The sequence below is a fragment of the Myotis daubentonii genome, chromosome 9 (genome assembly GCF_963259705.1).
Source record: "Myotis daubentonii chromosome 9, mMyoDau2.1, whole genome shotgun sequence".
Lineage (NCBI taxonomy): Eukaryota > Metazoa > Chordata > Mammalia > Chiroptera > Vespertilionidae > Myotis > Myotis daubentonii.
The window spans coordinates 71,428,543-71,454,602 of record NC_081848.1 but is presented as its reverse complement, the minus strand read 5'-3'; the positions used below and the strand labels follow the sequence as shown (position 1 = coordinate 71,454,602).

At 48.8% G+C, this 26,060-nt stretch overlaps 1 protein-coding gene across 2 annotated transcripts in view; it reads left to right on the top strand.

Moving 5' to 3' along the window:
- Nucleotides 1-26,060, top strand: part of LOC132241240 (probable inactive 1-aminocyclopropane-1-carboxylate synthase-like protein 2) — a 110,702-nt gene that overhangs the window by 57,074 nt on the left and 27,568 nt on the right. The window contains exon 1 of one of the 2 annotated variants that reach the window (XM_059709603.1): nt 7,703-7,806. The exons of the other annotated variant lie outside the window; for it this stretch is intronic. The gene's annotated coding sequence lies outside the window, so the exon portion shown is untranslated. Of the gene's footprint in view, nt 1-7,702; nt 7,807-26,060 lie in introns of those variants that run through there. 2 annotated transcript variants of the gene reach the window in all.

Sequence of the window (26,060 nt, the reverse complement as noted above, 5' to 3'; positions counted from 1 at the left end):
AGAGCAGACAAGTTTGGAGAAAAAAGGAGAAGTCCTATAAGATTCATTAAAGCAATAACAATTCAGCATTGTGTTTGAGGGGCAGGGGTAGGCAAAAGGGCCCGTGGATTAGAACTGGGAACTGGAAACAGACACATAAGTAAGGGAGTGTAGACTAAACAGGCAAGTGTTACAGATCAGTGAGGAAAGTGTGCACAATTGATTACATTCTGTAGGGAAATGGCTATGCATACGGAAAAACATAAAAGTAAGTTGCTACCTCAGACCACATGTAGTTATAAATTACAGACAGATTTTAAGGTTTTTTTTAGAAGAAAACATAGGAAAAATGTGTTTATAACTACACTGGGGGGGAAAAAAAAGACAGCATATACCAAGTAAAAAGAAACACCACAGATAAGGAGGAAATGTTTGGAATCATAAAACTGACCTCTTACGTCCAGAATATACAAAGGCCCTCTCCCACTTAATAAGAAAAAATCAGTAGAAAAACAAGCCAAGCTTTTGAGTTGGCAATGCACAGAATTTAACAAATAAAAAAAACAAGGTATATAAACAACAGATAATTTTTCTACTGTAAGTATGCCCTGTGTTTCCCATGTGCTTAGTATATGTATGTGCTGGGCCTCCTGTGTTTTACCTGGCACTTTACTGAAAAGATGTTCAAACTCACTAGAAATCCGAACATACAAACTAGAACAGTGAAAACAAATTACAACAATAAAATGTTACCTTCATCAGTTTAGCGAAAATTGGTCAAGTCTAACAATATTTGCCTGTGGGTGTGTAAATGGGTATAGCCACATTAGAGAGACTTTTGCAATACCTACCAAAGTTGATGATTCCACTCAGGCCAACAGTTACACTTCTAGGTAAGAAACGTCCTTATTCTTGCATAAAGGATATGAATTATGGACAAGGATATAAATTGCACACTATGCAAAGAAAACAAAACAACAGCAAAGATGAAGTCAGCCCGACTGTTCCTCAGTAGATCCAACTTTTGTGATTTGATCCTGAAATGTAATTCTGTCAACATAATCATATAACCAAAAGCTAAACAACAGTTAAAAAGTGAGTGGGAAGAGGTTAATGGGGGAAAAGGAGAACCTATGTAATATTTTCAACAATAAAGATTTTAAGAAAACAAAAAACATTATTAATTAATTAGTTAATTAGCTAATAATAATCTGTGAAAAAATAATAAATTAATTAAATAAGAATCAGTAAAAAAAGTGAGTGAACTAGAGCTGTACATTTCAACATGGATAAATGACAAATCCTATATAATAAAAGGCTAACATGCAAATAGACCGACCAGAACAGCTGAACAACCGGTCGCTATGACATGCGCTGACCACCATAGGGCGCGCAGAACATGGCGGGAGTCGGCAGTAGGCAGCAGAGCACGGAACATGACAGGTGTTGGCTGCGGTGGGATGGTGCAGGTGAGCCGGGGCACCAGACCAAGGTGGGGCGCCGGTCTCTGTCATCGGGGCAAGCCTCTGGTGGTTACTGAAAATTCTTTGCTCCTGTGTGCTGTGGCCCTGCCCAGTGCTCGCACCAGCGCCGGCCCCACTCCCACCCGCTGCCAGCGCCAGAGCCACCACTCGCACCTGCTGCCAGCGCCCAGCACCAGCCCTGATCGCTCCTAAAGGCTTCTCCACCTCTCCCTGCTCCTGAGGGGCGATTGGGGCAGCAGCCACCGCTTGCACCCACTGATGGCACTGGCTCCAATTGCTCCATGCTGTCAGTGCGTGGGAGCGGCAGTGGGGCTGCCGGCAGACAGGGGACTGGGGGCCGCAGTGGGAGGGGCTCGGTGTGGGTGCAGAGGATGGACCAAAACCCACCCCTGTGCCCACTGCAGCTTCACAGCCCACAGTTCCTTTCAAGGTGCACGAATTTGTGCACTGGGGCCCTAGTACATTATATTGAGTGATTCAGGCAAGTTACACGTGGATGCTTACAATAAAACTTAGCTACTCAAAACCATAGAATATGCTATTTATCAATATGCATATCTACACGTATACTGGAAGTGAAAGATTAACACGTGACTGAGTGCATGTCATTGTGTTGCCTCTGGTGAAGGTGGGAGAAGTGAGTTCAGGTGAGAGTTCAGCTGTATTTATGCTGCTTTCTTTGGAAGAAGAACAAATAAGGAGAAGCCAACCAGATAAAATGTTAAATCTAGTTAATCCAGGTGATGGGCCATCGAGGAAGCTGCTTGCACATTTTCTACATATTTGAAATGAATCAAAATCAAGAGTAAGAAGTAACTTTTTAAAAGGAAGGAAATGGCGTGGCAGGTCCCACACGCCCAGCTGCTGTTCTAGCTCAGAGGTGGCACTTGGTGTCTCTCAAAGACTCAGAAATAGCTGCAGTAAAGCCAGCGAGACATTCGGAATCATCACTCCAGCTTTATTGTGCATGCACCAAAAAGACAGTTTGCAGACTGCGAGCCCTCAAACCAAAACACGGACTGAGGCTTGGGCTACGTTGTTAGAAAGCTGTTTATACAGTGAGAGAGCAGTGACTTTATTCTTCACAGTAATTAGTTATACTATTAGAGTGTTCCTAAATGATAGGGAATTAGTCAGTGGTTATCTCACATCAGCCTTGGGAAGCAGTTCAAGTTTTGCTTTGGTATGATTTCCAGAGGCGTAAGTGAGAAATGCCCCAGATAAGTGAGACGTACAAAATAAAATAAATTAAGCTTTGCTTGGGTGACTAAACTGGTTCGGTCTATTCAGGTACTTTTCAAGGCCGGATCTCCATTTGTTTTTAATTTGAACATGTCATCTCTGGCTCTCTTACCACCAAAAGAGGGGTATTACCTCTCCAGGGAGTCATTCCCAGGCCACCAGCTACTGTCAGGCACACCAGGTGTGTGTCTGGGCGAGAAGGTAGCCTAGATTGCAGGGACAGCATTGAAATGCCATTCCTGTGTTTCAGTCCTGACTAAACTACAGATGATGATGTTTGGAAGTCCCTTGTTCAAAGCGAACTTGTCTCAGCAGGCGTTGGCAGAGGGCAGGGGCTGTTGGCCCGAGAGGTTGTTCTGACCTGTTCTAACTCAAGCCGGGCCTTAGTGTCTTAAGCCGAGCTGGATGCTACCCCTCTCAACTTCCTCCTTCCCTTACAGCCCTATGGTTCTAGAGCGACTGGGGCCAAGCCTCACCCTGGCCCATCGCCACATGCTTCACTGTGCTCCCCAAGAAAGACAAGGGAGGAGGGACGTGGTGGTGTTGGGAGAGGAGGGGGACCCATGCTGCAGGTAAAACTTGAAGCAGCCTCTGGCCATGCCCCTCAGGTACCGCTCTCATCTATGGCCTGGCAAGTAAGTGCATTCAGAGCAACGTGTTGGCAGGCGCTACTTTCTAAAAAGGCAACCCTTTTTGGCCATTTAACAGGGAAGATCAGTGCTAACGCAGAGAAGTGAGTGAGTCCTGGTTAATTTTATGCCGCATTCTAGATCCAAACCTTCAGTCTTCCCTAAGTTGTCTAATGAATTCAGGACAGACACCTACCTTGGCATTCAAGGCTCCCAACATACCTTTCCAGCCTTCTCTCCGCTACCTCCTGCCTCAGCTCTGTGCCAACCTAGCTGGACCACCAGCTCCCCAGAGGCTAGGCGTGGAGGCGCGCCTTCTGCGTCAGGCACCCCTGCGTTCCAGTGCCGTGCCCACGGTCTATTCACTGTGGGATCTTGGGAGAGCCACTTCAAGTCTCTGAGCCACTGTTTCCCCATCTGTAAAATGGGAGTGAAATAGAACTTTAATGTCTTGGTGAGGATTCCATGGGGTGACATGCGGGGTGTATAGTTGTTCAATCATGAGTTCACCTCCCCTACTTTCTGCTGACCTACCGCTTAACCTCTCTCATTCTTCCCTTTTTCTTGTTGGTGTTTTTCTCATTTTCTCATTTCTCATTTCTTCTCTGCCATCTTTTATGTTGTAGCCATCTGTACTAGATTTAGTCCTATTAGCCTTAAATTTTTTATTGTGGTAAAATATACATTATATAAAAATTATCATTTTAGCCGTTTCAAATGTATGGTCCAGTAGCATTAAGTGCATCCACACTGCCTTTATTAGCATCACCCACCTCCAGAATTTGTTCATCTTCTCAAACTGACACTCAGCACCCATTAAACAATAACTTTAGCATCCCCTTCCCCCCACCCACCACAGCCCCTGGAGACCTCCATTCTGCTTTCTGTTTCCATGAACTTGACTACTCTAGGAACCTTCTGTAAGTGGAACCATACAATATTTATCCTTTGTGACGGGCTTATTTCACTCAGCACCGTGTCTTCAAGGTTTATCCATGTTGTAGCAGGTGTCAAAATGTTCTTTTTAAGGCTAAATAATGTCCCCTTGCATGTATATATAATGCTTATCCATTCAGGTCAGGGGACATTTGGTTTGCCCCTATTAGACTTTGAGGTCCGGTCCCTGGCAGAGCCTGGCGCACTGTAGGTCATATCAGTCTTTCAGAGTTGCAGAGACAGTCTCTTGAAACTTGAGCCTGGAAGGTGAGAGCGGCCACCCCCCCCCCCCGCCCTCCCCCCCCTCCCCCCGCCAAAGGAAGTGGGTGAGAGCAGCTCTTCAACTTGCCCCACTGCCTCTACTCTTAGCCCTCCAGTCCCTCCTTCCAACTGCAGCTAATGCAAAGATGATCATGCCCATCCATTTCAGATAATTCAACGGCTCCCTAATACCCTCAGACTCAAGTGCAATCTTTTTATGATGGTCCACAAAATCCTTCATGCCAGCCCCATCCCGTCTCCATTCCCCTCTCTTAGCGCTCCTCAGCCAGCTGAATTCAGCTCCTCCTAAGTCATAAAGCATATCATGCACAGATGCTGGCAGCTCTGTCTGCCTGGAGCACCCTGAGGGCTGACACCTATTCGTCCTTCAGAGTCTACATCTGCCTTTGAACCCTTGCCCCACTAGGTGAGGCCTGAACGGTATAAAGTATATTTTCAGTTTCAAGGTACAGCAGATTCTGTACACTGGGGTTGATCAGAAAGGACACCATGCAGATGTTGAACTGGTGAATCCCCTGGCTCAGGGGTGGCCCCCGGCTCCAGGGAGCCTCCACCTTGCCTCTCCACCATCCTCAGGCAATCCGCTTGTCCTTTTTGCCTGGCTCCCCTCTCGCTGCCAGGACAGTTGCAATAGCCAGGCAGAATCTAGCCTTGTGTCGCTTTTTAGGCACAAAGAAAACTTTCTCAGAAACCTCCTATCAGATATCCCCGGACATTTCATTGGCCAGAGTTATGTCCCCTGCCTGTGTCCCAGCTAGTTACATGGCCCAGGGAATGAGATCATGCTGAATACTCAGACCACACTAGGACTTGCCCCCAGGTCGGATGGGGAAGGGCCCAGCACAGTGCTGGGTGAACAAAGTCATGTTCGTTTAGCAAGGAGGGAGTGAAGGAATGGCTCTTTCTTAGTCTCCTCTGTATCCCCAGTGAATAGCCAGGGCTTGGGACTTAGTAGGCATATAATAATTATTTCTTAAAGGAGGTTGTAACAGTGGAGGTTGTAGCTCACCCCACCATTCTTTTGACATTGTTTCTGTATGTGCTGACACTGACTCATATGTGGCTTGTAGATAAACAGTATGTTTGTATAAGAATTCTAGGAACTAACTTCAGAAGATACAGACTCCAACCTCCAGTCATTTCAGCTCCAGGAGGTTTGCTGACCTTCAACCAAAGAACCAGGATGACGGAGACCACACCAGGCTGCAGGGAAGGCTGGGAGGACAGGGCCAGCTGTGTGCCCTGGGAGAGTGGGAGGCAGGTTCTGATGGGCACATTATAGTGTCCTGCAGTTGCACAGTCTGCAACGTTTGAATATGTTGCATGAGCAGACATGACTCTTGTAATAGTAAACATAGATAAGATTGAGTAAATAATCCTCATACTGGGTCGTTCTGACCCCATCAGGACCAGGATGAGGGTGCGTCCCACTATGATAAGTCACCTATGTTCCTAACCTAGAAATCAGCCTCGGGGTGAATCAGGTTTTTAAACCCCATGTGAAGGGGAAACCAGATGATGGGTTTGGTGACTACATGAGTTTGCTGTCTCTCTGAGTGTATAGTCCCCCACCACGGGTGTCCACATCCTAATCCCCAAAACCTGTGAATAATACGTTACATTGCATGGCAAGAGGAAATTAAGGTTACAGAAGGAATTAAGGTTGCTAATTAACTAGCTTTAACATGAGATTATCCTGTCCGGCCAGCATGGCTCAGTGGTTGAGCATTGACCCATGAACCAGGAGGTCATGGGTTGATTCCTAGTCAGGGCACATGTCCGGGTTGCAGGCTTGATCCCCAGTGGGACATGCAGGAGGCAGCTGATCAATGATTCTCTTTCATCATTGATGGTTCTGTCTTTCTGTCCCTCTCCCTTCCTCTCTCAAATTATATATATATATATATATTAAATGAGATTATCCTGGATTATCTAGGTGTGCCCAATTTAATCATGAAGGTACTGACATGGGGAAGAGGGAGGCAGAAGAGTGAGACCAAAGAGATGGCCTTAAGAGACTCAATTGGCCATTGCTGGCTTTGAAGATGGTGGGAGGGTCTCTGCAAAGTACAAGGAAATGGATTTCCTCTAGAGCAGTGGTTCTCAACCTTCTGGCCCTTTAAATACAGTTCCTCATGTTGTGACCCCCAACCATAAAATTTTCGTTGCTACTTCATAACTGTAATGTTGCTACTGTTATGAATCATAATGTAAATATCTGATATGCAGGATGGTCTTAGACAACCCCTGTGAAAGGGTCATTCGACCCCCAAAGGGGTCGCGACCCACTGGTTGAGAACCGCTGCTCTAGAGCCTCCAGAAAAAAATGCAGCTCAGCCAACATGTGGACTTTAGTCTGGTGAGGTCTGGTTCAGATTTCTGACCTCCTATTGAACTCTAAAGCAATACATTTGTGTTTTTTCCAGCCACTAGATTGGTGGTAATTTGTAACCACCAATAGGATGAATATACTGAGCATCCTGCCTGAGGAATCCAGCAGGACTGTTTGGAAATATCTCCCCCCGAATCTAACGGTAGTCTCAGGTGGTGGCGTCAGATTGGCCTGGGTAGGAATCTTGATCTCACCTTAAGCAGTCACTTCATCTCTCTGTGCCTCATTCTCCTTATCTGTAAGATGGAGGTGATAATGTTCTTGGTGTTATTGTGGGTAACAAATGACCCAGGTTTGGTATGACATGTAGGTATGCTCCATAGATCATAAACACATGTGACACCAGGTGAGAAGACTCCCTCCTTGGGAGTCTTGCCTCTAGGGAGCTCCACCTCAAGCCATTTGTCTAATGTTTTGTGAGGCATTCGTGAAATGTGGTGAGAAGACATAAATCTCAACCCAATGTACTACAAGTTCACACAGGTCATTGCATGAGTAAGAGGCTCCTCTGAGATCCTGGCAAAGGCGAGAGCAAGGGGCCCAGAGCCCCCTCCTCAGCCTCCCCACTGCCAAGGGCCCTGCTGCCTGTGCCTGCAGGTGGGCTTGGTTCCCGCCTGAGCAGGAGGCACCTGAGGTTCCAACACCCTCTCCTTCTGAGGTGGGGAAACTTGTTTTTCTCTCCCTGCATGAGATAAAGGTCACAGGGGTTGATGAACCATCTCATCTACTTGATGCCTCAAAACCCACATGCTGTAGATGAAACTTCCTGATGGAGAAGATGGGTGGGGTTTTTACCTATAAAAGGGAGGCTGCTCTCCTCCTGGCTCAGTGCGCCTCCTGCTCTCCAGCGTGATCTGGTCAGGTAAGAAGTTTTATTCCTCTAGCTACCCAGCCCAACTTCAACCCCAGTGAAGAGACTGGGCCTCGGGGTTGAACGGGGAAAGCCTTTGGTACTAATTATTGTTGTTATTGTTATCTGGGAGGAAGGGATGTTTTCCGTTGTTCTCCCGGAAATCTGGGTGAGGGGCCAGCACCTCGTGAACAGGTGCTGGTGGTTTACATCTGGCCCAAGAGAAATTGCTCATGGTTTCCATTTCACCCAAGCCCCATCCAGACAGAAGCTTCCGGAGACGAGTGCTGTCTCCCAGGGGACGCGGCCTGACTGTGTGGGGCAGTCCTGGTCTTTGATCGCCAGGGGAAAAGCTGTAGGAGCTCAGAGAAGCTGTAGACCCACCTAATGTGGCCTCTGTTTGCTCTATATCTTGGTAGAAAGAGGTCATTTTCCAGAACATCCTCGCTGTATCCTCTGAAAGGCAAGTCTCTGCCAGGCGAGTTGAGGCCACCCCATTTGATCACACCTCTACTCAAACTCATGTGCTTTGTTTCTAATTCTAAAAGAAATATTTGCTCATTGTCGAAAAGATGGGAAATACCAACATTTGTTAAAATGAGAAAGAACAAAAAAACAAAGCCACCAAGGTACCTAGCACTCCTGTTACTACATTGTTCTTTTTCTTCTTCTAGTTTTTCTTGACACTAAGAGTTTTATATGGTGCACGTATCATTTTATGCACAAGGATATATGCAAGTGTTATTTAACCAGGAGCACACTCATGCTGTCTGTAGACGTGTGCGGCTTCTTTCTCCACCTCATACTGACTCTCATCTCCAGGGCACATGTACTAGAAAACCTCTCATTCTTTCTAACAGCTGCCTGGCATTCTCTGTTTGGATATTCCATGTTCATTTAGTCCCCTATCGACCGTCACTTGGGTGTTCACAACTTTTTCTTCATGTGGTGGTGTAGTGACTGTTCTTGCTCCTAAGCCTCTTTGCATGAGTGTGGGATTTCCGTAGGAGGAAGTCTCACAGGGGGTTGTGAATGTGGGATTTACCTAAGAACTGCCGAACTACCCTGCAGGAAGGTTGGACAGTTCCCGTTGTCATGAGCCATCTGTTTTTGCTGCATCCTTTTCACCATAGAATATTATCAATTTTTTAAAAATGTTGCCAGTTGCACAATTTTTGCATGAGTGAATGAATTATTATGGTTTTCTCAGCATTTTTTAAATTATTTGAGAAGTTAGGTTGAACATCTTTTAATATGTTTACTGGGTTCCCTTATTTGTTCTTTGGTGAATCACCTATGCTTGTCCTTGGCTGCTGTTCTGCAGGTTAGTGTAGTCCATGTATATATTGATTTCAGAGAGGAAGGGAGAGGGAGGGGGGATAGAAACATCAATGGTGAGAGAGAATCATTGCACGCCTCCCAGTGAGGATCAAGCCCCCAACCCAGGCATGTGCCCTGACCCGGGAATTGAACCATGACCTCCTGGTTCATAGGTCGATGCTCAACTATACCCGCCGGGCTAGTCCTTTTTTGTATATTCAGGGTAACAATCCTTTGCTTGTCACTCGTTAATATTGCTCCCCATGCTGCTATTCCCAAGTCTATTTGGCTCTGCTGTAGGCCATCTATTAATCATAGCTAGTCGTTTTTGAGAACTTACCAAGTACCAGGTACAGTGGGGCCTTGACTTATGAGTTTAATTCGTTCTGAGACCGAGCTCGTTAAGGAGCTCATTAACTCAAATTACTCTGTCAACTCAATGCAAAAAATTGGTGGAGAGACAGCTGGTATCTCCAAAAAACTCGTTAGTCGGGACACTCGGAAGTCAAGGCCCCACTGTACTGTGAAAATTGCTTTTCATGAATTGTCTCATTCAGTCCTTACAACGAACTGCTGAGAGAGGTGCTGTTCTCACCCCCATCAGGCAGGGGAGGAAGGTGACGTCACCTCGATAGGACAGGCTGAAGCCGGGACTTGAGCCCAGGCCCCAGGACATGGCCTCCTTTACGTGGTTATTTTAGGTTCCCCCAAAGTGAACCCTGAGGCAAGGATTTGGGTGCAGTTATTTGGGACGTGTCCCAGGAAAGAGTAAGCGGGTGGGGAAGTGAGATAGAGCAGAAGGAAACAGGGCTGGCTGCATGAATGAGCAGGCCACCCCTATGGGCAGCAGGCCTCCATCTTCTGGGAGACTGGGTGGCCAGTGCCTTCATATCAGCCCACAGGATGGACGACAAGCCAGCACTTGTCATCCATTCCCTGTATCGCTGACTGAGGTGGGCTTCTCCAGGGCATTAACTCCCTGGCACTTCTGACCTGCCCCAGACTGGATGAGTGCTTTCCTTGTGGCCACAGGAACCCCGACAGAGAACCACAGAGACTGCCGTGGGAAGCCCCAGGTCCAAAGCCAGGGTGTATGGGATACGGGCAGGAGAGGATGAGATCTGCCACCGTAGCCAAGTTTATTTTTTAAATAGGGACATTTTTTTCTTTTTTATCAATGCTTATCCAGTAAAGAAAAACGCCTTTCTTCCAATGCAACATTATATGTACCCCTCCCGCTTTTAACCAGCTCCACATTCCCACCACCCAGGAGTGTTACATGGGGAGGAATGCATCTTGTTCTCACTCTGGCAGGCTTGCCTTCTGAGCTAAGCTCTGGGACCCTTTGCTCAGCAGCCTCCCCCGGGAGATTCCACAGAGGCCGGGCTGGGAGGGGTGTCACCGGGCGCCTGTGCCTGCAGTCAGTTTGGGGCACGATATTGAGGGAGGTGAGGCTGGCTTTCCTTGGCCAGCCACTCTCCCTGCCCGGGGCACCTTCACGGTCTTCTCCTCCCACCTCCATCGAAACCTCCTCCCTGCATAGGCACTGGAAGGGGAGGGCTATTGTTGGTCTTGGTCAGTCTGTGGCTTTGGAGGCCTGAGGCAGCCTCGGTTTCCTCATTTGTGATAAGAACACAGATTAGCAATTTCAGGAATGGAAGCATGGACATAACTAGAGACCCTACAGACATGAAATGAGGAGGGAATATGATGAACCATTTGATGCCAGGACATGTGAAATTTTAGCTACAAAAAATTCTTTGAAAGACATAAATTGCAAAAGATGGATTCAAGAAGAGATAGAAAAGTTGAATTGCCTTAAACTTTATACCGACTTCTTTAAACAAAATACCGACTTCTGCGCATGGGCCGCGAAGTTTCAATCACACTGTATGTGTGTGCCCGCACGTGGTATTTTGTGGAAGAGCCACACTCAAGGGGCCAAAGAGCTGCATGTGGCTCGCGAGCCGCGGTTTGCCGACCACGGCCTTAAAGCAATAGAAATTTTGTTTAATCCACCTTGCAGAAAAGCTGAGAATGAGCGATCACATGTAGAGATTTCCCAGCCCTGTCTTTGGCACATGGTAGGTGTCCAATACACACACCATCGAGATGCACTCATTCCAAACAGCAGTGCGAAGATTTCATGATCCTCGGAACCATCCTTCTTTATAAGAAAAAATGATCCGCATAGCTCTAGCCACTGAAATCTCTCCACCTTCGTCTGTCCCTACTAGTCCCTAACATGATCGGCTTTACTTTTAGACTTGATGCAAAGTGACTTTTCCTTGTTACTAAAAATACATTCCTTTCTTGCCTTGGGAGAGGACTTGCCTTGCCCAGATGACTGTACCTAGGCTGCCTCTAAGTACAAGCCAGAGGTTTGGGTTGCAGAAACCAGAAGGTTAGGTTATCTTATCCACTGCCCTGCAACTCTATGCCTCCTGGACAGTGACCCAGCAAGACTGTATTCAGCGACACAGCCGGACACGGCTGCAGTCTGGTCTGACCCAGAGTTAGTGGTGTCCAAAAGGACATTTCTCTGTAGGTCTGGCCAAGATATTCATTTCAAAGAAGTCCCTGGCTCCTTCAGGCGTCTTTCCCGTCGGCCACATGCCTCCCCCCCCGCAGACCGTGTTGCACAATTGGCTTTCCAAGCAGAGGTCAGGTTCTGTCCCTTTCCTGTCACCGCCTTGCCCAACAGGAAAACTGCTCCACGCCAGAGCAGGTGGTGTGCGTCTGCTGGGCTGAGCAGAGGCTGCTGGGAAATGGCCAGGGGCTGCTGTGGCCACCGGAGGGGTGGTGTGGTGGGGGTGGGAAGAGGGCCTGCAGGTCAGTCTTCGGATCCTCCAGAGCTGGGGTCCAGGGACTTTCGGTCGGAGAGAGACTCAGAGATCTGCAGAGACTCAGAGATCTGCAGGGCTGACCCATTTGTCAGATGGGGAAACTGAGGCCAGGGAGAGGAAAGGAGTTGGCCAAAGCAGCTCAGTGAGTTCTTTCCAGCTTCCTCCACAGCTCCCTCTGCCAGAGTTAGTGGGGCTGCCGTCAGCTAGAAGGTGAGCCTGGAACACCGAGTATTATCGAACGTGGACCAATGCAGAGGAGCCTGGCTCCCCCGGAATCCTATTCCAGGGTGGGAGGGCTGTGTGGAGGGAGGTTCCCTGCTCAGCCCAGTGTGCCCAGGGCTTTCCCCGGAACGCCACCCCTAACATTCCTCCTTCGTAGGGATCTCTCTGCTCTTCTGCTTTAAACGCCATGTCCTTGGGGAACAGAACACTCCCAGACTCTGTGAGAATTCTTGTCAAAGCAGGGTGACAGGAGACCAGTGTTCCCGTCCTGATGATGCCAGCACCCCCTGAATGCTGCCTTCCTGTTTCCTGGTGGGTGGCTGGTGGGCGGGCACTGCCTCTGCCCAGGTGGTTTCAAGGATCATCCAAGATAATGGAAGGAGAGGTGTTTTTGCAGCTCCCCTGTAGGAGGTGGTTCTGGTTCATGACTTTGCCTGGGGGCTGTGTTTCCTGGCAGGAAGCTGGGAGGAGGGAAGGAGACCAGAGGGAGAGCTGGGAGAGCCAGGCCAGGGCCTGGCTATTTTCTTAGGAAAGGTCTATCGCTGGCACCTGGATTTCCAGCTCCATCCACACACCAGGCAGCCTCTGTCTTGCCAGTTGCTTATTTGACAAAGACTTCCTGAGCCCTCCCCCACCTCCCCACTCACCAGGCCCCAGCGCAGCCCTGGCTCAATGCTGAGAACAGAGTTAGGAACAAAACCAGGCTCAACCTCTGCCCTCAAGAGGCACAGCCTGGGGGGAGGCGCAGGCACACACGAGAACAGAAGCTCAAATCGCATATGATCCTCGCCATCATCGCCATTGCTGCTCATGCCCAGCTGCCTCCTTTCCATCTCCCCTGGGGTGTCCAAAGGCACCTCTGACTCAGCTCAGCGGAAGTGGAGCATTGCATTCCACCCTCCCCAGCCTCATTACATCCACTGCGTTACAAAGCCAGGACCCTGGAGCCCTCCTTGTTTCTCCTTCACTGTCACCGACTCCATCCGCGAGCCGCGTCATTTCTACCACCTAAAGCTCCCTTCAAACGTTCGCTTCTTTCGCCGCCAACGCTGCCCCATTCAGGTGACACCGCCTCTCATCCTGACCATTCAGCTTCCTAGCCAGTCTCCCCACGGCCTCTCTTTCTCATCCTCATCCGCCCTTCATTCAGGGCAAAATACGGTCTTAAAATAGCAGGTGATCCCACCAACCCTCTTGCCTTCCCTGGCTGCCTGGTGCTCTCAGAAGACCCAAGCGCCACAGCCTGGTGGGAAAGCCCTGTGTGACCAGGCCCTGGCCAGCCGCACAGACCTCGCTTGGGGCCTTCTATTGGGGACAAGGCTGAGCACTTGTTCATCGCAGGGCCGTGGCCTCTGGCTGTGTCCTCTGCGTGGACAGACCCTTTTCCTAGAGGTTCACCAGGCTGGTTCCTTCTCATTCCACGGGCTCAGCCTAGATGCCACCTCCTCGGAGAGGCAGCGTAGACCCGCACCTGGCCCTGCTCCCCACCAGATGCAGCCCAACACTGCTCGCGGTCGTCCTGCCTTCCTTGGTGTGCTCGGTGGTTGGTTGTCTCCCCACCTTGTCTGGATGGCTTGCAGTGTGAATCCGTGGTCAGCGTGCGATGTGCTGCAGTAAACTTTGTTCACTAACTGCGTTCCCTCACCACCCCCATCGCACAAGAGGTGAAAGCAACAGCTCCTTAGAAAGCCTGGGGAAGTGTGGTTCCCCAACTCAGGAGAGGAAGTTCTAGCAATGCCTTCATGCAAATACTGGCATGGTGTGGGCACTGCAGAACCAACCCTGGCATGGTGTGGGCACTGCAGACCCAGGCCCTGGCACGGAGTGGGCACTGCAGACCCGGGCCCTGGCACGGAGTGGGCACTGCAGACCCGGGTCCTGGCATGGTGTGGGCACTGCAGACCCGGGCCCTGGCATGGTGTGGGCACTGCAGACCCAACCCTGGCATGGTGTCGGCACTGCAGACCCGGGCCCTGGCATGGTGTGGGCACTGCAGACCTGGACCCTGCTCCCTCTCCCTGGTGTCTTTAAGAAGAGCTGTTTAATGGATTCTTGACTCTCTTATCACTGATGTAGGGGCACATGCACCAGAATTTTCATTCATTCCTGTATTCATTCACACATTCATTCAGAACTTCTTGAGAGCCTGCTCAGAAAACCCAGGCCTAGGTCACCATCTGTTGTGTAGCTTTGGTCAGGTCTCTGCCCTGTTCTGGGCTATTTGTTTCTGTGTCAAGGAGGTGGGGGTTGGACCTGATGGACTAGCTCCTGCCCTCCATTAGAAAGTGCTGGGTACGTGGCCCAAGTGGGACCATGTGGGCCGCAGGATGCCCGGCTCAGAGCCAGAGTGAAGCCTGAGCCTTGGCCTCACTCACAGCGAGGAGACAATAGTTGGTTTCCTGCTGGCCTGCAGTCAGTGTCCAGCCCCGGCTAGTGTCTGGGAATGGAGGGAAGCAGGACAGGGAGCAAAATCTGGGTCACGGGCCCACCAAGCCTCCTTCACTCCACCACCCACGTTCCCAGGCTTGCTCTGCCTCCCTCTGAGCCGAGCTTTCTCCAGGCCATGGAGGTCACCCAGGCCTCACACAGTAACTATCCCACCCCGGGGTGGGGGGAGGGGGGGAGGGGGAGAAGGGAGAGGCCAGAGCAGGAGGTCCAGCCAACTTCCCAAAATAGGCCCAAATCTCTTCCCAAGTGAACAGAAGGAAAATAACCCGGCATTCTGAAGTTCAAGGCCAAGGCGGAGGCCCTGGCAGAAGTGGTCTGAGGCTGGGATGTGGCTGGAACAATCATGTGCTTTGGCAGGCAGAAAAGATTTTTCCTCCCGTGCACTTCAAGCGGATGCTTCTCCCCCACCTCTTGAAGGGAATTTCCTTGGGCCAAGGACCAGCCACCCCTGGAAGAATCTGGTTTCCCTGGTTTTTGTCCCAGGGGTCAGATCTGTGACCCCACCCTGTCCCAACAAGTCAAAACAGGATGGATGAATTCCCCTGCTGCTCTTTCTCCTGTGGACTCTGGTCTTCTCACTAGAAAGTGCCCTCCCCTACTTAAGGGCTCAGTAGTTTATGAAACTAATTTATACTAAGGTGTGAACGATGCCCTTCAGGCTTTCCCCTGCTCTAGGCATTTGACTATAAAATTCTGGAGCCAGGGTCCCTGTTTTATTCCTCTTTGTTGCTTCAGTGGCAAGCACAGGACCAAGTACAAAGTTAGTGTTGTGGGATAATAATGATGATGACAATAATGACAGCAATAATAACAACTATGACAGCTAACCATTCCACAGTGTCTTCTAAATGGCACACTCTCTGATAAGGGCTTTATGTTACCTTCTCCCATGAGGGAGGCAATATTCTCATTCTGATTTTACAGAGAAGGAAACTGAGGCTCAGGGGGGTTCAATGACTTACCCAGAATCTCACAGTGGTGCAGCCAGGGCTTAAAACAAGGCAATCTGCCTCCACCTCTTACCCGACAAGCTGGATAAGCTCAAACCAAGATTCATTAGGCTCTCTCTAAAGTTATTTTTTTTTATAAGAGAATACTTCATCCCCTAAAAATGTCTCCAGTGGTGGAATTTTAGGCACGTTCATAGGCTTCCATGAGTGGGGGTGGGGGTTTCTTCCAGCAAGTCCCCAGACCACGCTTGCAGTGATTCAGGAGAGGGCCAGAAAGAGGCCAGTCCATGAGTTCTCCTTCCCACCCTTCCTCCCGCTCCCCGCTGACTGCTGGAACATACAGGGGCCCTAGAATGCCCAGCTGCGCGCTGGGCCCTGGGAAAGGCTCAGGGAAGCCAAGCCTTTGCTGAAGGATGGGTTTGCCCTAAGCCCCCATTTTCAGGTCCCCCATTGTCCCTCCTCATGGCTCGGTAGCTTCCTTGGGATCATTCAGCACAGGATGTTCACGCATGTCTTGTCTGTCTCCCACATGGGACGGTGTGTCCCACAAGACCAGGCTCTGTCTGGTTTATCCAAGGGTCCACGGGCACAGGCACAGGGCTAGGTGCACAGTAGGTCTTCAGAAAATGGCAGCAATTTGGGAAGCTGGCCCTGGAGCCCAGCTGCCTCTCCTGATTCCAACCTCTCTGGGGCCCAGAAGCTGGGAAGAAAGTCATCACTGGGATGGTCGTCACCTAGACCTCTCCTTGAAAGAGACGCAGCCATCGGGTGTGTGAGCCACAGGCTCCCACCCTCATTCCCTCTCCATCACCTGGGCCCTGGCTCTCCTCCTCCAGGAAGCCCACCTTGGTGAGCCCCACCCACGGGCACTGCTTCTGCAGCTCCTCCAAGGCTCTGGGCAGCCACACCCTGCGCTCTCCTGCTCTGGGGAGAAGAATAGGGAAAAAGACTTGGCTTCTTTAGGGTTCAGAATGGAGCTGCCAGTTCGAGATCAGTTCCTCTCCCCTTCTCACTTCCCTCTTTCTCACACATAGACCCTCCCTTATCTTTCCTTCTCCCTCTCTTTTCTTCTTTTTTCCTTCTTGTCTCATTTCTTCTTTCTCCCTCCCCTCTATTTCCGTCCCCTACTCCCACTGAGTTCCCTGAAGGACTTGGGCCACCTCTGCCTTCAGCTGCAGGCCCTGCTGTCCAGCCTCCTGGCTGTGGGGCGGCCCCGCTGTGTGGCCTTGGACAAGTCACTTTACTTCGCTTTCAGTGACAATAATCTTGGCCTTGCCCTGCCCCTGTAAGGGTCATAGAGGAGAACAGGGAGCCTGGCAGGGAGAGGTGCTGGGTGAGTGGTGGGCGCCAACTTGGCAGCCACACTGGGCCCTCCCCTCCCCCGCCTCTCTTCCGGAGGGTTGGCAGATGGTGGGAGCAGGGAAATGCCGCAGAGCTGCAGCTCCTGGTCTATTTTGAGAAGCCTCCTGCTTCCTTTCCTGCCTGGGGCCATGTGGTGGCTGCGGGTCTCCACTGGCAGGATGGGCTCTGAGCAGGACCTCATCCTTCCTCTGCTGCTCACTCCCAGCCCTCCCTTCCTTCTGGCCTGGACCCTGTGAGCCCCCACATCCTGCTCCCAGCTCAGGTACCCCGGCCTCTACCAGGCAGGGGAGGAGGTCAGGCACCCAGAGGGCCTTTGGGTGTGAGCTGGTCATGCGTCAAATATTGAGAAAGTGGGGCGCTGGAGCCGGCCCTTCCAGCTCAGACCCTGCTGCTGCAGTCTTGCTCTCAGAGCACTAAGGTTGAGGGTTGGGTGGAGTCGTCTGTATTCCACACACAGCTCCCTTCTCAGCCACCTCGGGCTCCTGCAGACAGACAGGGCCACCAGAATGCTGGCCCAGCAGGAGGGCAGGAGGGCAGGGGTGCAGGCAGTCCCCTGGCTTGGGGCCTGGCTCATCTGAATTCCAGGCCAGTGGGGGAAGCAGAGGCCCTACAGTCCTCAGTCACCACGCCAGAAACCTGGGAGCCACCCTTGCTCCCTCTCTTTCCCTTATTTTTCTCTGCACAGAGCTTGGACCCCGGGTGCCTGGCTTTGAATTCCACATCTCTCATTTACTAGGTCTGTGACCTTTTACCTCTCTGTGCCTTGGTTTACTCATCTGTGAAACAGAGATAAGGAGAGTCCCTGCTTTGTGGGCCTGCAGGGAAGAGATATTGCATTAATACTGGTAAAGTGCTTAGGACAGTGCCTGGCACATAGTAATTGCTCAATAAATGTTAGATCTTATTATCTAATTGGTCAACAAAGTCTGCCCACTCCATTTCTTTTACACCACTTCGTTTCCTCTAATGTGTCCTAGTCCAACCTTTCCCAGAGTGCCTCCCAACCCTTCTCGCCACCTCTGTTCTCCACCCTGCTAAAGCCAGGGGCATCTTTCTAAATAAAGAGTCTAATTAGTGGCTTACTATGTGCTACAGAATAACATAAACAGAGTAGGAAGCTTTCTTTGAAGTTTGTTCAAGTCCCAGCCCAGCTGCTGGGTGGTGTTGGGAAAGTTCCTAACCTCTCGGACCTTCAACTTTGTCATCTGCAAAATGGGCTCATAGAGAACTTGCCTGGTGGGCGAGCTGTGAGGATGAAGTGAGATACTGTTCAGAGAGCGGACAGCATTCTCCAAGTGGCAGATGGAAAATGCCCTCCTCCTCCTCCTCCCCTCCTCCTCCTCCTCCTCCTCCTCCTCCTCCTCCTCCTCCTCCTCCTTCCCTCCTCTCTTCTCCCTTCTCCCTTCTCCTTCTCCTTCTCCTTCTCCTTCTCCTCCTCCTTCTCCTCCTCCTTCTCCTCCTCCTTCTCCTCCTCCTTCTCCTCCTTCTCCTCCTCCTCCTCCTCCTCCTCCTCCTCCTCCTCCTCCTCCTCCTCCTCCTCCTCCTTCTCTTTCTTCTTCTCTTCTCTTCTCTTCTCTTCTCTTCTCTTCTCTCTCTCTCTCTCTCTCTCTCTCTCTCTCTCTCTCTCTCTCTCTCTCTCTCTCTCTCTCTCCCGAACCTGAGACCCTTCAGTCTGCAGGCCAACGCTCTACCCACTCAGCCAAACCAACCTGCGCTCCTCTCCTCTACTTTTTCCTTGGAAGAAGGAAAGTGGAAAGACAGAGGGTTTGGAATCCATACCAAAAGGAGGGATAAACAACTCTACTTGGACACAGAGCAGTCCAAGTAGACCCCAGAGGCTTGAAATAGTGTACAAGTTGGGGAATAATGATGTGTTCCAACCATAAAGTGAAAGAAAGGATGGAAGGAGATGAGGTTGGAGAAAGGGGTCCCAGGCTGTCCTTACATGGCAGTCATTACAAAGCCTCTCTTTCCCACACTCCCTCCTCACTCTCTTTTTCCCTTTCACCAGGTTCATCTATTTGCTTTAAAATAACCCCTCAATTGAAAATTGAAAACAATTCAGGAAGAAAGACTTGCAACATAAATGGCATCTGTGAATACTCTGGAAATTAATCCGTTATATACATCATTCTTTTTGAGATTGTTTTATCTTCCTTCTAAAGAACTCAGAAACTCAGTGGCAACTTGAAACAACCCAATTTAGTCCTGTCATTAAACCAAGAGGGTTTTATTCTCCCTGGTCCTCTGTCAGATTTTAAATGGATGTGGTTTAATTCCCCTTCTCATCTAATACTGGAACATATCCATCTGCAGCAAGATCTCACTCTCACTTTTAAATGATGTTCCTGTATTTCAGGAGACCTTTTAAAGGGGAAATATAATAGCTCCACTCTAGACAAAGCTCATGGCTGTAAAGTGAATCTGTTTATCTCCAAAGATTCAACAAATTCTTATGAAGTATTGTGCCCAAATTCTTGGTGGCTAGAGGAGGAGGTGGGGTTCAGAAGGGGAACATGACTTGCTCAGAGTCACATAGCTAAGTTAGTGTGTCACCTGTGTACTTTCTTCTCATAGCTATTGGGTACTTTCCCTTGAAGTGAGACCCAGACTCTGGTTGGAACAAGAATTCCTGTCCTATGCTCTTCTGACAGATAGCACCCTAGAGAATTAAAATGTTCAGCTGTTGCCATTGTCTGGTGTAAATCTCTCTATATTCACCTGTTTCCCTTGGGAGAGAGTGACTCACTGGACCATGGCTGAAAACCCCACATAGTCCAAACCTTGGCGATCAGTTTGGTTTATTCTCTCAATGGACCTCTTCTCTGTAGCCACACACCCGCTCTGTCCATTCCTTGTACTGTTTATAGTACCTCCCATCACAGGGTCTGTGCTTTTATGTATTTCCCACATTCAATCATCCTAGCCCAGTGGTTGGCAAAGTCATTAGTCAACAGAGCCAAATATCAACAGTACAACGATTGAAATTTCTTTTGAGAGCCAAATTTTTTAAAGTTAAACTATATAGGTAGATACATTGTTATTAACTTAATTAGGGTACTCCTAAGCTGGCCTTTGCTAAAAACATCCTCAATTTGATTGAGGTATGTTCGCTGAGGTCGACCCCTTCCAACTCTCCCATCCACACTCATCTTGTATACTGGTTTCGTCTATCCTTTCGTTCGTCCTCTCTATATGTCCAAACCATCTCAACATACCTTTCTCAATTCTCGACACTACATCTTCTTTCACTCCACAATGTTCCCTAAAATTAACTTAACAAACTTTACTTAAAGTTTTAAGTCTTAGTTAAAGTATAGGTACGTTGAATAAAACTTGATATCATACTTAATAATGATATTATTTATTGATAAAATTAAATTCCTTACAATTTACCTTACAATATCCATAAAATTAAATCATGACAATGACTGACAAACACTAATGTGAACAATGGCCTTGCATCTCCTTGGACAGTTTGGGTAAGTCAGGGTTGTATGTTGTTGTTTTTAATTTTAGGCACGATTCCAGGTTCTCATTAATAAGACAACTTCTCAATTTACTCTTGATAAGGTTCATGCTTGAAAATGATTGTTCCCATAAATATGTAGACCCGAATAAGGAAAGAACAGCAAACGCTAGTTTTTTCAGTTGATTATATGAGTCAGGAATACTATTATATGAGTCAGGTGTTAAAAATCAACATATCTTCCTTCTCCAGGTCTTTCAAAGCAGACCACTTGTGCTGTGAACTAAGTTCACATTTATTTTTCTCCAATATTTCTATATCAGCACAAAGACATTCAAATTTTGAGCTCCACAGTTCTTTGTTTTTTAAATCCAGCAATTGCATTTCAAAGTTGCCAATGTCAATATTAAAGGGAGAAAAATTTAATTCTGTTACAGTAGTATTGAGAGGTTTTTTAACAAAGGCTAACGTCGCTTTGCTGTTTCTGAATTCCTGAAACCTGTTGAGAAAAGCTTCCTTCATATTTAAAAGTGTTGTTTTGAAATAGCAAATGTCAATATTAGAATTATTTTCTTGGCGATGGTTCAACAGGCTTGGAAAGTGAATCAAAGTTTCTCTTTCAAAATCTTGAGCAAAAACATTTGTTTTTCATTTGTTTTCAAATGAAATAACTTCTAACATTAAAAAAAAACTGTGTTTCCTTTCCCCTGTAGTTTACGATTAAGCTGATTTAGAGGAGACATAATGTCTACCATGAAATAAAATTTTTGGATCCACTGATCGTTCATTAGTTCTGGATAGTGAACACCCTTCTCAAGGAGAAATGCTTTAATTACTGTTAATAAGGAAGCGAAACGTTTCAAAACGTTTCCTCTTGATAACCAACGTACCTTGTTATGCAGCAGAAGATCTGCGTACTCACTCTCCATTTCAACTTAAAATTCTTTAAATTGGCGATGATTAAGAGCTCTAGCTATAATGGAGTTGATAATCTTAATCGCCAATTCCATAACTTTGCAAATTTCTTCTGGAAATGTCTGCGCACAAAGCGCTTTTGATGAATGATGCAATGGTAAGTAAGTATCTCGTGATTAATTTTTTTCTTTCAAAATAGCAACAAACCCATTTCTTACACTGGTCATACTTTTCGACCCGTCTGTTGAAGTTGAGACAATTTTATTGAGTGGAATATGATGTTTTCAATGCACTCAGTTACAGCATTTGCTACATCCTCCCCACGTGTTTGACCTTTAAGTGGCATCCTAAAAGTTCTTCTTTAGGACCTGTAGATGAAATAAATCATACAAGAAGTGAAACTTGCGCCGTATCATTTATGTCACAAGACTCGTCAACTGCTATTGATAAAGCTGAAACCAATTTAAGATCTTCGACTTGCTGGTTGGTTATATTAGGAGACGTTTTGACTGTTCTATCTTTCACTGTTTTAGCAGACAATGGTAACTATTTATTTATTTTTTTAGAATATCTGCTTTGTTCTTAAAATCCCGAAATAGCTCTTCGGATGCACTTATAAAACAACTTTTTATGTATTCGCTGTCTGTATATGGTTTTCCTCTCTTAGCAATCTCTTGACTAACCACAAAACTTGCAATATTAACATTGTTGGAAGATTGCATCCAGTAATTAAATACAGAACTTGATTTTTCTTGACTCTTCTGAAGTTACTCAACTGCTGTCTTCCTTGCATCACCGACAGGATATTCAGTACTAAATGACACGTGTTTAGTTGTAAAGTGTCTCTCCAAATTTGATTTCTTGTTATTCGCCAATTTTTCCTGACAAATAAGGCAGGTCGGAAGGCCATTTAAGTTTTGAATAAACGCAAAAGTCTCGGTCCATTCAACTTTAAATTCAACTTTAAATTCACCGTTTTTGTCTTCCGTTTTTCTTTGCTTCTTCTTTGTAGCCATGACAAACAGGGCACCTGAAAAAATGTTTCATATTATAATGATAAAGCCACCAACACAAAATAATTACAATTCTTAAATTGATGACAAAAATACCTGTAGGATTTGCAGCTGGTTGGAAAAATACAGGTAACTTTATGCTTCGAGTAGGTACTTTTGTCACCCGCGCGTGATTTGCGGACGCGATTAGCACTAACCACTGCACATGAGACTGCTGACTGACTGGCTCACTCAACTCGTGCATGAATCGTGCGTGCCTACCCCGAGCTGCATATCCCGCGGCCCGCCTGCGCCGCGTCTCCTGTCCCCGACCAACCGACCGACTGACCGACCGGTTCTTCTAATGCCACTTCTTCAAAATAGACTTGCCCAGGCCGCAAACCGACTTATGCACATGGGCCACGAAGTTTCAATTGCACTGTACGTGCGCGCCCGCACCTGGTATTTTGTGGAAGAGCCACACTCAAGGGGCCAAAGAGCCGCATGTGGCTCGCGAGCTGCGGTTTGCTGACCACTGGCTTAGAAAATTGCCATCCCCACTGCCAGCTGCAGCAGATGTGACCCAAGTGTCACTACATGCTAGTGTCGTGGAATGGGTTAGCTAGCGTAGGCTGCAGTGACAAGTAGGCCATGGAATGTATATAATGGTGTGAACACCACAGAAGTTTATTTCTCACTCTCATGAATCCAAGATGAACGTTCCTGGTCTGCGTGTGGCTTTCCTCTGTGCGGTGTTTGGGAATCCTGGCTTTTCATCTTGAGGTCTTGCCATTATTTAGGTCTTTGTCATCTGCATCCAACTGGCAGGAAGGGAAAGTGCGAATGTGGAGGTACAGCTGCTCTTAAAAGCCTTGGCTCACAATTAGTACAAGTTGCTTCTACGCATGTGCCATTGCCCGGAGCTCTGTCACGCGGCCACATCTGAGAGCAACGTAGTGGGAGATGGAGGCTGGCCGTGTGCCTGGAACAAGGGGAGAACGTGGCCTTTGGTGAATATCTCTGCCAATGCGGTCACCTCTCTGACTGTTTTTCTAGCTTTTGTGTCTATGGAGACTGTAGGGCAGACCCCCAGGTCACAGTGACGGGGTTGAGCCGCTGCCCTGGCTGCCCCCACTTGCCAGACCATTCTGGGGTTGAAACAACTTGAGAAATCCATGGGCTCCAGCCCCACCTGGTCTGTTGGGCAGACAGAGCTAGAGAGGCTGACCACTGAGGATGGGGTAGCTCAAGGAAGCCCATTGGTGGTTGGAGGGTCGCTCTAGGTCAGACACTCTTCTTGAGGCCTGAGGCCCTCAGGGTCTGGGACAGACTCTTGCAGCTGGAGGAGCCCAGACCCCTACAGGCTGCAGCTCTTCTTTCCTTGTCAGGGGTGGGGGTGGGGGGTAGGGTGACTGGGCTGTGTCCTGAGTAATGTCCTGGCCTCTCAGATGGTCACAGCTGCTTCAAGGAGAAATATCTGCAGCCCAGCGCCCTCCAGTGAGCTGAGGCCAGGTCTGTTTCCATGGCCAAGTGCTCTCAGCTGCAGTTTCAAAGGCTCTTTGAAAGTCGAGCCTCTCTTTCCCCCAACACTTCCGGCCACTGGAAGCAGACACCAGCCCTGCTTGGGGTGAGCTGCATCGCTCAGCTGGAATGCCTGGCACCCCAGCTCCCCAGCTTCCTGCCCCCTCTCAGCCAGTCCTACATCAAGGCCAAGAACCTCCGACAACCGAGCAGGGAGGCTCCTCATCGACCACCATGCCCAGTGGTCCTCCGTGGAGATGTTTGGAACGTTAGAGGGGCATCTGGGAGTGCTGCAGTGCCTGGTGGGCACGCACTGGCCAAGGTTGCTACAGATCCCGGGATAGGAAGAACAGTCCTGCATCCTGCATGGCCTTGACATGCCCCGCTCAGATCCTGCAGGGCGGTGCTTCTCTCACTCAGCATGCAGGGCCTGGAAACCCAGATGGCGCACTGCACACTGAGCCCTGAGCCATCAGGTCTGCAGCGGCAGGGTCCTGACAGCTCCTGGGCGGTGCTGGTGCTGCTGGCCCTGGGACCACACTTTGAGGACCCACACTTCAGGGAGAAACCTGTTTGGAAGCATCTGAGCCTAGCCTGTAATTCTGTTTTACATCTAATTACTAAGTAGTTTGTGCATGTGTGTAATCACTTAATTTTCTGAATTGCACCCAGTGTTTAGAGCAGTCTCTTTTGTTCTGTTCAGAACTTTACCAGGAGTTTTCATTTCAGAAAACAGAGTCCTTCCCGGTGGTGCCCCCGGAGGGTCTGAGTGGCAGCTGCCACGTCCACGGTGACCTCGCCAATGCTGGCCTGTCTCCGACTACTTCCCTGGCCTTCAGTGTAGTCATAACATTCAGATCAGATAGTGTGGGAAGGATTTTAGTCTACATTATTTTCCTGTTATTGCTCCCTTATATTAGAGTTAGAGCATTGTAGGGTGTGTGTGTGTGTGTGTGTGTGTGTGTGTGTGAGAGAGAGAGAGAGAGAGAGAGAGAGAGAGAGGAGAGAGAGAGAGAGATTTTAGTGGTTGGGTAGTTTCTTGTTCCTAAGAATTTCATTTTGGGAGGTAAAGAGGGTGTGACTAAATGTTTACTATAACAAAGGGGTCATTGCATCTGTCACAGTTCAGACCCCTGAGTTAGTCCCTCATCAGACAGGAGTGAGGGGCACAGAGCCCAGGGAGCCCCCGCCCCCAGCCTGACTCCTAGTTTCCTACTCTTTCTGGGCAGAGAAGAATGAACTCCATGAGAGCCTGCTGCATGCTGGGCACTGTGCAGGCTGTGTGTGTGTGGAGGGGGAGGGGCGGGGGAAGGGAAGTGGTGTTATTTGACCCATTTTTTTATGAGGACTCTGTGCTCAGGCAGTTTGGGTGACCTGCGCAGTAGACACAGCTGTTAAGGGGTGAGGAATCTGCAGCCACTGAGAAGCCTGCTCTGCCCCCGCCGTGAAGGAGGGCATCTTCAGCGACTGCTCTGCCTACCAAGCAGCTGCCAGTCAGCACACACCGAGGACATGCATGAGACCCCGGGGCACAGCTGTCAGCAGAGTTGATCTACTGTCTGTTTTGAAGGAGCTTACATTCTGGTGGAGAAGACAGAGCGTAAATAGTTCATTGCAACACAGATGTTGTAATAAGGTGGAGAGGACAAGAGTTGCGTGTCCTGGAGAATATGACCTGGCCTGGGAGTGAGGGCAGGAGGGCTGGGATGGGGAGAGGGAGGAGCTGGGGTGAGGAGATGGACGGAGAGAGTTCTGTGCCCAAGGAGACAGTGGTAGGGAAGTTGCAAGGAACCCAGTGCATTTAAGAGGAAGGTGGCTAGTGAGTTTGGAGCTCAGAGAGCAAGATAGAGAATAAAGCCGGAGAGGCGGCCGGGCATGACCCCCCAGGAACAGGATGGTCGTGAGAACAGTTTGGTCTTTACCCTAAAAGCAATGGGAAGCCATGCGTTTGGGGTGAATTGTGTCCCCTCCCAAAAAAACGATGTTAAGTCTTAGCGCCTAGTACCTGTGACTGTGACCTGATTGGGAAATGGGGTCTTTGCAGATGATCGAGTCAAGATGAGGTCATTAGGGTGGGTCCCAGTGATGCTGATATTCTTATAGAAAGCAGAAATGTGGACGCAGAGGCAGACACAAACAGGGAACACTGTGTGAAGACACAGGGAGCACCGTCTACAAAGAAGGAGTGTCTAAAGCCACCGGAAGCCTGGAGAGGCATGGG